This window comes from Helianthus annuus, chromosome 9 (assembly GCF_002127325.2).
Source record: "Helianthus annuus cultivar XRQ/B chromosome 9, HanXRQr2.0-SUNRISE, whole genome shotgun sequence".
NCBI classification, from domain to species: domain Eukaryota; kingdom Viridiplantae; phylum Streptophyta; class Magnoliopsida; order Asterales; family Asteraceae; genus Helianthus; species Helianthus annuus.
This window is the reverse complement of record NC_035441.2, coordinates 20,561,402-20,574,999: the sequence shown is the minus strand read 5'-3', so window position 1 is coordinate 20,574,999 and position 13,598 is coordinate 20,561,402.

The window sequence follows — 13,598 nt, the reverse complement described above, 5'->3', positions numbered from 1 at the left end:
ATCATCTGGATTCCAACAAATTCAGATGGAACCATCTGACCAAGAGGATACAGCCTTTATGACCCCAACCGGTTTATATTGTTATATTGCCATGCCTTTTGGACTAAGAAATGCAGGTGCAACATATCAAAGGCTGGTGAATATGATGTTCAAAGATCAAATTGGAAAAACTATGGAGGTGTACATAGATGACATGGTGGTCAAGTCAAAGAAAGCTGAGGATCACCTAAGGGATTTGGAAGAAGCATTCGATATCCTTGATAGTTACAACATGAAACTTAATCCTTCGAAATGCCATTTTGGTGTTAAGGCAGGAAAGTTCTTAGGATACATGGTAACCCAGAGGGGCATTGAAGCAAGCCCGGAACAAATCAAAGCATTAGTAAATATCAAATCTCCTGCCAATGCCAAGGATGTTCAAAGACTGACAGGCAGGATAGCAGCTTTGAACAGGTTCATATCGAAATCCTCAGAAAAATGCAAAGAATTCTACGATATCCTAAGGAAGAATAAGAAGTTTGAATGGACTGAGAAGCATGAGAACGCTTTACAAGCCCTTAAAGAATATATGTCCTCAGCACCAGCATTAGCAAAACCGGAAAAAGGAGATGTGTTATCCTTATACCTGGCGGTATCCTCAACCGCTGTAAGTGCTGTCCTTGTCAAGGATCATGAAGGTACACAATATCCTATCTACTATGTAAGTAAAAGTTTACTTGATGCCGAATCCAGATACTCACACCTCGAAAAACTTATTCTTGCATTAATCATGGCATCCACTAAGTTAAGGCATTATTTTGAAACCCATACTATTGTTGTTAAAACTAATTTTCCAATTAAGAATGTCCTCAGGAAACCGGAGATGTCAGGGAGAATGGCTAAGTGGGCAGTGAAGCTTAGTGCCCATGATATAAGATATGAACCAAGAACAGCCATTAAATCACAAGCCTTAGCCGACTTTGTGGCTGATTTCAGTAGTGATCTACAAAAAGAAGCAGAATTGGAGGTCCAGCAGCTGGATGAAACCAAGGATCCTTGGATATTACACACTGACGGATCCTCAAATGTCAAGGGCACAGGGCTCGGGATCCTACTAAAATCGCCACAGGGGGACATAATACCCCACTCCATAGCCTGTGAATTCCAAGCAACTAACAATGAGGCTGAATATGAAGCCTTAATTGCTGGCTTGCAAATCGCTAAGGATATGGGGGTAAAATATCTTGAAGTATATGTAGACTCATTGTTGATCACTAATCACTTTAATGGATCCTACGCTGTTAAAGGTGAAAAACTAACCAAGTATTTAGAGATAGTCAAAGAATTGGCACTCTCTTTTGTTTCTTTCAGCTTAACACAGGTACCAAGGGAGGAAAACACAGAGGCTGATGCATTGGCCAACCTAGGATCATCCTTGAAGACTCCAGAAGATATAAGTATCCCTATCATCCATATCCTGGCTCCTGCTATCAAAAATCAGGTGGCCATGGAAATAGAAGAGGATACTGCGATGATCCCTAGTGAAGAAGCTCAACCTTATTCAGGATCATGGATCTCACCAATCATGAGATACTTGCAACACGGGGAGATTCCGATGAAAGAAAATCCTAGAGCTTTCAGGATTAAGGTATCTCAATTCACAATTTTGAATGATGTATTATATAAGCGATCTCTTGCAGGACCATACTTGAGATGTATTGAGGATCCTGAAATTGAAGAAGTATTGAAAGATTTCCACGAAGGAGATTGTGGAAACCACACTGGGGGCAGAGCATTGTTCTCGAGGATCCTTAGAACGGGATACTACTGGCCAACCATGAAAAGGGATGCTGTAGAGTATGCTAAGAAGTGTGATCCTTGCCAAAGACATAGCAATATCCTCCATCAGCCAGCTGAATTTTTGCACCCAATACCATCCTCTTGGCCATTCATGAGATGGGGAATGGATATAGTTGGCAAGCTTCCTAAAGCACCTGGTGGAAAAGTATTTATGCTTGCCATGACTGACTATTTTTCTAAGTGGATAGAAGCTGAAGCCTTCGCCCAAGTCAGAGAAAAGGAAGTCATATCCTTCATTAAAAGAAACATTATAACTAGATTTGGCATTCCCTCTGAAATTGTATGTGATAATGGCTCCCAATTCATTGGAAGCAGAACCACTAACTTTTGTGACAATTGGGGAATCAAGATGATAACATCAACACCAGTTCATCCACAAGCCAATGGACAAGCAGAATCATCCAACAAGATCATCATCAACAATCTGAAGAAGAAGCTAGGATCCAAGAAGGGAAAATGGGCAGAGGAGTTACCTTATGTGCTATGGGCTGATAGAACAACTCCCAAGAATGCCACTGGTCAAACACCTTTTTCTTTAGTATTTGGGGCAGAAGCAGTGATCCCAACAGAGATGGTGATCCCAACTGCTAGAACAAGTGCTCGTGATCCTGAAGAGAATGCTACAATCCTGGCTCAGGATTTGGATACTATTGAAGAAATCAGGGATCTGGCTAGGATAAGGATGGCAAGCTACCAACAAAGAATGGCTGGTGCTTACAACAAAAATGTTAGGATAAGGAAATTTCAAGTCGGAGATATGGTGTTGAGAAAAGCATTCCAAAACACTATTAATCCTGCTGACGGGAAGTTAGCACCAAAGTGGGAAGGCCCTTACTTGATTGAGGCTGAAGCAGGAAAGGGGGCATACAGGTTGCTAACCATGGAAGGAAACTTATTGCCAAGAGCCTGGAATGCTGTTCACTTAAAGAAATATTTCATGTGAACATGATCCTTCATGCATGTGATCCTTACATTGAAGTATCCTTGAAGGATCCCGGTGATATCAGTGATCCTTACTCTGGTAATATGCTTATCCTAGAAACTATTGCATTTTCTTACTTTTTACCTAAGGATAAGGATCATGTATCCTTCATCCTCTACTCACGAAACATTTGAGTTATGATAGCTCAGGTATCTTCAGCATGTCGTCAAAGATCTTCAAAAGCACCGCAGATCCTTGGGTCCAACCCCAGTTATCCTTGGGATTATCCCCAGTTTCCGCCAGCAGCGCACGATGATCCTGATATAGTTCACGTCTTTGGGACCAGTACCCACTTCCGGGGCTGACAACCTCATCGTACTGGCTATATTTAGGATCATACGTATAATGGTAGACGTACCATACATCCGTTCCTAAGGTTTCTAACGTTTTCACGTTAGCTAAGGTTTTGACATTTTCATGTCACTAAGTTTGGATAGTCGCCAGAAAGGGCCATACTCCAGTTTACATACGATCCTTTGGGCTTGTCCCCAGTTATCCTATGGGCTTGTCCCCAGTGATCCTCCAGGATCATTCTCAGTTATCCTTTGGGCATGTCCCCAGCTACTAATTTATCTCTTACATTGGCTTAGTCCCAAGATATGTTCCATCTTTCAGGTTCTCGAAGTTAAACAAATAAGGATCCTTAATCCTTATCATCCATTAAAGTTTTACTTGTGGTTATCCCGATTAAAGGTTAGGATCCTAACTTGGATCCTCAGGTATGATCCTTAACTATTTTTAATTTCATTATTCATTTGAAAAACCTTTAGACCTTGACAACTGAACCAATGAACCTTGAACTAAAGTACTTTGAGAATCTTCAATATGAGGATATTTGATCTAGGATCATATCCTAAATTTATTAAGCATATTTTTAACTCTTGTCACTTTAACAAATATACTACCAAAAACAATTGAGAAACAAGAAGATAAGGATAACAACACGGGATAAGCCAGAAAGATTAAGGTTATATTATTAGCAAAAGGATCTTTAACCCTTGCAAAAAGTTGTCAAAATTGCCAACCCACGTTTCTACCAGCAAAACGTGGCCCGTGCACATGGGTTGGCAAAGGGTGTCCATTGTCTATGCGGTCTTAGCATTGTGCAGGAAATTAAAAGCGGCAGGATCACAAAGGCTTCATCCCCCAAACAGAGGATCCCTCCACCTTTTGTAATCCTACCTATTGTTCGAAGGATCCAGGATCCTCAACCCTAAAAACTATTGTTCGGAGATTACAGACCATAATTGTTTCAAATACCACAAAAAACTATTACCAAACCTAAAAAATTGGGCTCCGGCCTAGTCAAAAATATCCATCATCGCCCAATCCAGCAGCTCACACCTCTGCTGCTCCGTCACCACCAGCATCTCCACCTTGATCCTTCTCAGCATCACCACCTTCCAGCATGGGGATCTCCTCAGCCTCATCCTCGTCCTCCAGGTCCGCCAGCCTTGCCTTCCAACCTTCAACGTCCCACGAGCTTTTGTCAAAGGTAGGATCCTGAGCCTCCTCAGCCATCTGAAGTTGTATCTTGTACATAGCAATTGCCGCGGAGACCTTAGCATCTTGGGTGATCTCCTGCTTCTCGTTATCCATATCGATCAACCTCTGAGCAGCCTCATCCTTCGTGGCCCGGAGTTCCTTCTCAAGATCTGCTATCTTGAGATCCTTAAGCACGCCCATTTGTTGAAGGTCGGCAATCTGGCTCTCTTGATCCTCAACATGGCCAAGATAGGTCTCGATCTCGGCAAGTTTCTGCAAAGAGGGAAATAAGGTAAGTTCAGAACCGGATGATCCTCAAAGAAACAGGATACACAAACAGGATATTCGAAACGGATAACCAACAGGGGCAGTGATCCTTACCTCATTCACGTAGTCAAGAAATTGCTGACGGAGGAGGGGAAATCCTTGGAGATCTTCAGAGGTTTTCCTCTTTTTTCCCTTGCCCCGGATAGGTGCCTTGGGGGCTGAAACTGAAGGACTGGCAGCAGGAGCCTTCTTCCTCGAAGACTTGACGTTGGTGAGATCATCTATCCCAAATTTAGAAGCAGATTTGACAGACCTGGCAGACTTTCCAGCACCTACACAATCAAAAAACATGATAAGTTGCTTTATTAATCAAACAATCCTACATATAATTTATTTTCTATAAGGATACTTACTTGACATAGTGGCAGATGCAGAGGATACTTCTTGAGAATCTTGGACGGTGACTTGGAAACTTCTGACTTCAGGATTAAGCTTTTTAAAAGCTAGGACTCTCTCTTTTGCAGCAGGGCTTAATTTCAGATGAGCAATGGATATAGCTGCACAAGAGATAAAAAGAGATATTAGTGATCCTCATTATATGAGACAGGGCTGATAGTGATCCTTCGAGGATCCTCTATCCTACCATGAGTGGCCCATTCCTTGGGCAGATCCTTCCCATCTGGGATGGAATCCCTCCTAACAAAGAAAAAGCGACGCTTCCAGTTTGTATCGTTCTTAGTGACCTTGAAGACAGGATGATCCTCCCCGGCTTTCCGTTTCAACAAATACCGGTGAGAACCAAATGTGGTGAGATCATAAAGATTGGCCAACTCCGCCATCCCCAGATCAATCCCTTCCTGCTCGATGATCCTCTCGAAGGTATACAGAACCCTCCAGATCATCGGCATAGCTTGGATGTAAGAAATGCCGGTTAAGGAAAAGAAAGACTGGGTAAAGTCTGGAAAAGGATATGAAAACCCTATGGTGAACGGGGTAGCAGGAAAAGCCACCCAAACATCTGAAACAAAGTCGCTTAAAGCTGTAGGAACGAAGGATTTGAAAACAGTATTCGCCGGAAAGCAATGACGAATTCTGTCTACGTGAACGTCAGTAAAGCAACATCGCTCCGTAGGGGAATCCTTGATAATCCCCTGGCCTTTTAGGGGACTATCCTTCTTGGAATCCTTGTGTGGAGAATTCCGGAGCAACATGTTTGTGACGGAACAAGAAACAGAGACGGAGCAAAAAACAGAGCAAAGAGAATATAGAAAGGAAAGAGAGAAGAGGAGAATACCTGATCAATCTTCGGTGGAGAATATAAAGGGAGTATATCCTGAATTTAAATACAAACTGATCCTCACCCTATCTCCTATTTATAATCATGATCTGCAGGGATTGTCACATCTATGACGTAATGATCGCAACGGCTAGTCCATGTGTAACGGCTAGTTATTCGGAGTCGCCCGTTGGAGATAAGATCGAAACAAAATATAACTCGTCAATTTACAATAAACTCCTTATATTTTGGGGGCAATTGTTAGGGCTGGATTTTTGTTATAGGTGATCCTTACACGTGATCCTAACCAGTGATCCTTGTTTCTTTGGCAGACAGTGATCCTCAGCAGGACTTCAGGATCAGGATCATGGGACATTATAGGATCCTCATACTAACGATCATCCTCGCTTAATGCAATGTTATTTTTGCAGGAATATCTAGCAGGATACGCTCTAAGCACCATAATCAAGGGACGCGTCTTCACAATTATGGCAAGAGCTTAATCGGAGATAGACGTTGCACAGGATATGGAAACATGGCTTGATTTATGGGCGGCAATTTAGGCTAGATTGTCTTTTATTTCTAAAGGGGTAATGAGCTGATAATTAGTCCTTTTACCTAAAATAGGTCACCTACACTTGTATAAATACCACTCTCCATCATTTGGAAGAGGAGACACGACATACAACACAATTCTCACACACTTAGACGCTCAAAACAATAGTGATCCTTGTACTCAGCTCATTACTATCCGAAGTTGTAATCATATTTTTCTTATATTGAAGTTGGTGATCGGTAGTTGCCATCACCCGAGGTTTTTTATGCCGGAGATCATACATTGATCAAGGGCTTTTTCCTCGTATAAATCATTGTGTCTTTGCATCTTTATCACAGAAGTGATCCTTTACTTTCATAATTAGCCAAGCATCATACCCCGTATACATAAAGTTTGGTTACATTATCCTTGTGTGATTTTTGACCAAAACAGTGAAAACGTTAGAAACCTTAGGAACGGATGTATGGTACGTCTACCATTATACGTAGGATCCTAGATATAGCCAGTACGATGAGGTTGTCAGCCCCTAAAGTGGGTACTGATCCCAAAGACGTGAACTATACCAGGATCATCGTGCGCTACAGGCGAAAACTGGGGACAAGCCCAAGGATAACTGGGGACAAGCCCAAGGATCTGCGATGCTTTTGAAGACTATCGATAATATGCTGAGGATACCTGGACTATCAGAACTCAAATTCTCGTGAGAGAAGAATGAAGGATACATGATCCTTATCCTTAGGTAAAAATAAGAAAATGGAAAAGTTTTGAGATAAGGACTTTACCGGAGTAAGGATCACTGATGTCGCCGGGATCCTTCGAGGATGCTTCCAATGTAAGGATCATATGCTTGAAGGATCCCGTTCACAATATTTCTTTAAGTGAATAGCATTCCAGGCTCTTGGTAACAAATTTCCTTCCATGGTTAGTAATCTGTATGCCCCCTTTCCTGCTTCGGCTTCAATCAAGTAAGGGCCTTCCCATTTTGGTGCCAATTTTCCATCAGCAGGATTGATGGTATTTTGGAATGCTTTTCTCAACACCATATCCCCGACTTGGAACTTCCTTATCCTGACATTTTTATTGTAGGCACCAGCCATTCTTTGTTGGTAGCTTACCATCCTTATCCTAGCCAGATCCCTGATTTCCTCAATAGTATCCAAGTCTTGAGCTAGGTTTGCAGCATTCTCTTCAGGATCACGAGTACTTTTTCTAGCAGTTGGAACCACCATTTCTGTTGGGATCACTGCTTCTGCCCCAAATACTAAAGAGAAGGGTGTTTGACCAGTGGCATTCTTGGGAGTTGTCCTGTCAGCCCACAGCACATAAGGCAATTCCTCTGCCCATTTCCCCTTCTTGGATCCTAATTTCTTCTTCAGGTTGTTGATGATGATCTTGTTGGATGATTCTGCTTGACCATTGGCTTGTGGATGAACTGGTGTTGATGTTATCATCTTAATTCCCCAACTGTCACAAAAGTTAGTGGTTCTGCTCCCAATAAATTGGGAACCATTATCACATACAATTTCAGAGGGAATGCCAAATCTGGTTATAATGTTTCTCTTAATAAAGGATATAACTTCCTTTTCTCTGACTTGGGCAAAAGCTTCAGCTTCTATCCACTTGGAGAAGTAGTCGGTCATGGCAAGCATAAATACTTTTCCACCAGGTGCTTTAGGGAGCTTGCCAGCTATATCCATTCCCCATCTCATGAATGGCCAAGAGGATGGTATAGGATGTAGAAATTCAGCTGGCTGATGAAGGATATTGTTGTGTCTTTGACAAGGATCACACTTCTTAGCATATTCTACAGCATCCCTTTTCATAGTTGGCCAGTAGTATCCTGTTCTAAGGATCCTTGAGAACAATGCCCTGCCCCCAGTGTGGTTTCCACAATCTCCTTCATGGAAGTCTCTCAACACTTCTTGAATTTCAGGATCCTCGATACATCTTAAATATGGTCCTGCAAGAGATCGCTTATATAATACATTATTTAAGATTGTGAATTGAGATACCTTAATCCTGAAAGCTCTAGGATTTTCTCCCATAGGAATCTCCCCGTGTTGTAAGTATCTCATGATTGGTGAGATCCATGATCCTGAATAAGATTGATTTTCTTCACTAGGGATTATTGCAGTATCCTCTTCTATTTCCATGGCCACCTGATTTTCAATAGCAGGAGCCAGGATATGGATGTTGGGGATACTTATATCCTCTGGGATCTTCAAGGATGATCCTAGATTGGCCAATGCATCAGCTTCTGTATTTTCCTCCCTTGGTACCTGTGTTAAACTGAAAGAAACAAAAGAGAGTGCAAATTCTTTGACTATCTCTAAATATTTGGTTAGTTTTTCTCCTTTAACAGCATAGGATCCATTAAAGTGATTAGTGATTAGTAATGAGTCTACGTATACTTTAAGGTATCTGACTCCCATATCCTTAGCAATTTGTAAACCAGCAATTAAGGCTTCATATTCAGCCTCATTGTTGGTTGCTTGGAACTCACAGGCTATGGAGTGGGGTATTATGTCCCCCTGTGGCGATTTTAGTAGTATGCCGAGTCCTGTGCCTTTGATATTTGAGGATCCATCAGTGTGTAGTATCCAAGGATCCTTGGTTTCATCTAGCTGCTGGACCTCCAATTCTGCTTCCTTTTGTAGATTACTACTGAAATCAGCCACAAAGTCTGCTAGTGCTTGGGATTTAATGGTTGTTCTAGGCTCATATCTTATATTATGGGCACTAAGCTTTACTGCCCACTTAGCCATCCTTCCGGACATCTCTGGTTTCCTGAGGACATTCTTGATTGGAAAATTAGTTCTAACAACAATAGTATGGGTTTCAAAATAATGTCTTAGCTTAGTAGATGCCATAATTAATGCAAGAATAAGTTTTTCAAGGTGTGAGTACCTGGATTCGGCATCAAGTAAACTTTTACTTACATAGTAGATAGGATGTTGTGTACCTTCGTGATCCTTAACAAGGACTGCACTTACAGCGGTTGAGGATACCGCCAGGTATAAGGATAACACATCTCCTTTTCCGGGTTTCATTAATGCTGGTGCTGAGGACATATATTCTTTAAGGGCTTGTAAAGCATTCTCATGCTTTTCAGTCCATTCAAATTTCTTGTTTTTCCTTAGGATATCATAAAATTCTTTACATCTTTCTGAGGATTTTGATATGAACCTGTTTAGAGCTGCTATCCTGCCTGTTAGCCTTTGCACATCCTTAGCATTGGCAGGGGATTTGATATTCACCAATGCTTTAATTTGTTCCGGGCTTGCTTCAATGCCCCTCTGAGTTACCATATATCCTAGAAATTTACCTGCTTTAACACCAAAGTGACATTTCGAAGGATTAAGCTTCATGTTATAATTATCAAGGATATCAAATGCTTCCTCCAAGTCCCTTAGGTGATCCTCAGCTTTCTTTGACTTTACTACCATATCATCTATGTACACTTCCATAGTCTGTCCAATTTGGTCTTTGAACATCATATTCACCAGCCTTTTGATATGTTGGACCTGCATTTCTTAGTCCAAAAGGCATGGCAATATAGCAATATAAACCGGTTGGGGTCATAAAGGCCGTATCCTCTTGGTCAGATGGCTCCATCTGAATTTGTTGGAATCCAGATGATGCATCCATAAAGGTTAACAGTTCATGCCCCGCCGTTGCATCAACCATGGAGTCAATGTGGGGTAATGGGAAAGGATCCTTGGGACATGCCTTATTCAGATCAGTGAAATCGACACATACCCTCCACTTTCCGTTTTTGTTTTGGACAACAACCACATTGGCTAACCATTTTGGATATTTTACCTCTCTGATCATACCTGCTCGAAGTAGTCTCTCTACTTCTTCCTGGATAATGGCATTCCTTTCTGGTGCAAACTTCCTCCTTTTTTGATGGATTGGTTTGATCGACCTGTCAATGCCAAGTTTATGAGTGATAATATCCTTAGATATACCTGTCATATCTTCATGTTTCCATGCAAAGGTAGATTTTCTTCTTTTGAGGAAGGATATTATGTCTTCTTTCAACTTGCCAAGGATCCCTGATCCGATATAGATTTTTGATTCAGGATCACTAGGATCCAAAAGGATTTCGTCCACATCCTGTTCCCTTGCCTCCAAGACACTCCTTGGAGGATACTGTAATTGCTATTGCTCCCTTGGCTTCGAGGTTGGTTTCATGGATGAGGTATAGCAATCCTTAGCCTCTTGCTGGTCACTGTCGATCTTGATTATCCCCCATGGGCTAGGGAGTTTCACACATTGATGGTAGGTAGATGGGACTGCTTTCATATCATGTATCCAGGGCCTGCCAAGGATAACATTACAACAAGATAAACAGTCAATGACACAAAATTTTTGATAATTATGTAATCCTTCCACGTAGATTGGGAGTTTAATGTCCCCCAGGGTTTTCTTAGTTTCTCCACTGAATCCCACAAGCACGGAGGATCTTGGTGTGATGTCTGATTCCGGGATACCCATTTTCTTTAGAACATCAAGCTGGATAATGTTTGCTGAGCTTCCTCCGTCGATAAGGATCCTGCGGACAAAATGGTTAGAGATAAAGAGAGTTATAACTAAACTATCATGATAAGGATCTTGGATGTTAATGTGATCATCCTCATCAAACGTTATCGTTTTTCCTTCCGAGACACTTGATGTTCGAATAGGTCTTTCTCCATTATCCATTTTAGCTTCCTTTGCATGCCTTTTAGCCGCTGAGAAGGATGTACCACAGATGTCTGATCCTCCGGAAATAAAGTTGATCACTTGTGCGTTTGCCGGAGGGGCTGGAGCTTTTTCAGGGATCCTTTCAGGATCCTGAGTCTTTTGCTTTTTCCTTCCCAACAATTCTTTCAAATGTCCCTTGCTTAGCAGATATCCAATTTCTTTTCTTAATGCGATGCATTCTTCAGTTAGATGCCCGAAATCCTCGTGGTATGCACACCACTTTGACTTGTCTTTAGTCCCGGATGGTTTATCATTCTTTCTGGGCCACCTGGCTTTTTCTCCTAGATTCTGCATTGCAAGGATTAGTTCATGATTGTCAACAGAAAAACAATATTCAGAAATCGGAGGATAATCCTCATCATCCTCTTCTTGGTCAATAGCATGCACGTTCTGGTTGTCATTTCTATGGTAGGATTTGAATTTATTGCTCCTGAAGGAGGATCCTTGCTTCTCCTGTTTTGAGGATCCTACTTGTCTCTCCTGGATCCTCTTGTCATCCTCTAGCCGGATGAACCTGAGTGCCCGAGTTCTTACTTCATCTAAGTTCCTGCACGGTGTCATAACAAGATCATCATAGAACAATGAATCCTTAAGCAGTCCCATTTTGAAGGCCTCAACAGCCGTGGCCATATCCAAGTTGGGAATGTCCAAGGATTCTTTACTGAATTTAGTTATATAATCCCTTAACGATTCATTATGACTTTGAGTTACCCTGTATAAATCACTAGTTAATCTTTCAAATTTTCTACTACAAGAGAATTGATTATTGAATAAATTAACTAAATTAGCAAATGAAGTGATAGAGTAAGGGGGAAGACTTAGCAGCCATTTAAGAGCTGATCCAGTAAGAGTAGATCCAAATCCTTTACATAGGCATGCTTCCTTTAACTTTTCTAGGATTGGATTGATCTCCATCCTCTCCCTGTATTGTGCTATGTGCTCCTCAGGATCCGTTGTACCATCATACAGCTTCATAGTAGGGATATGGAACCTTTTGGGTACCTCTGCATCACAAATTGGTGGTGCAAAACGAGATACCTTATGGCTTCCATCTGCAATCTCTGGGATAGGCTTGACTACCCCTGGAACACTTGAGATCATATCCTTCAGCTTCTGCAACTCCCTGGCCACAGCATGATTGATACCTGTATCCTGCACGAATCCATGGTTAGTGGTAAGATAATTATTTAAGGTGTTACCTCCCATTGGGTTCAAGTTAGGAATACTGGGTGTGAATCCATATGGCTGGGATTCTGGGATGATGGAGGGACCAATGGAGGCAATGGTCTGCATTGGAATGAAATCCCCTTGATGGACATCTAGATTTCCTGTTTGCAAACTCTTTAGGGATCCTGGCATCTGGGAGGATCCTGGTATCTGAGACGATCCCGGAACAAAGGAGGATCCTTGAACCTGGGATGATCCTAGAACAAAGGAGGATCCTTGAACCTGGGATGATCCTGGAACGAAGGAGGATCCTAAGCTCATGAAGGATCCCAAATGCTGGGCGTGAGATCCCGCCGGTTGGAAATATGATCCTGATGCCTGAGTCATTGTTGCTGGGCCGAAATGCACTCCTCTTGATCCACCCATATATTGAATGTCTGGGACCTCTGTTGGCTGAGAAGTAATCATTGGAGTATCAAAATTCAAAGATTTGGGCATTAGTGTGGAATGATCCTCTGCCGTTTTCTTTTGCCTTTTGAGATCTCCGATTTCTCTGAGGATCCTGTCATTAGTTTCATCCTGCTGCTGCATACGATCCCTCATCTGCAAAATCAAAGTAAATATATCACTAGTACTGGGAACAGAAGAAGTTAGAGCAGAAGATGATGGTTTAGAGGAGATAGAAGTTGGTCTCTTCTCAGCATTTTTCTGAGATCCAGCTGGTGGTGGAGGCAAAGGTGGAATGCCAGTAGATGAATTGACTGCCGACATCGCTGTGGATGTATTCTTCAATGATGAAGCCATGTAACTCTTTGAAATGATTTCGAACAGAAAGTTTTCTTATGAATAAAGCACCAATTGCCCCACGGTGGGCGCCAAACTGTTTTGGTCAAAAATCACACAAGGATAATGCAACCAAACTCTAAGTAAACGGGGAATGATGCTTGGTTTGTTGAAAAAGTAAAGGATCACTTTAGTAAGAAATATGCAAGTGACACAAGGATTTATACGAGGAAAAAGCCCTTGATCAATGTATGATCTCCGGCATAAAAAACCTCGGGTGATGGCAACTACCGATCACCAAACTTCAATATAACAAAAAATGGTTACAACTTCGGATGATAATGAGCTGAGTACAAGGATCACTATAGTATCGAGTGTCTAAGCGTGTGGGAAATGTGTTGTGTGTCTTCCGAATGGGGAAGAGTGTTATATATACAAGTGTGAGTGACCTATTTTAGGTAAATAAACTAACAATCAGCTCATTACCCCTTTAG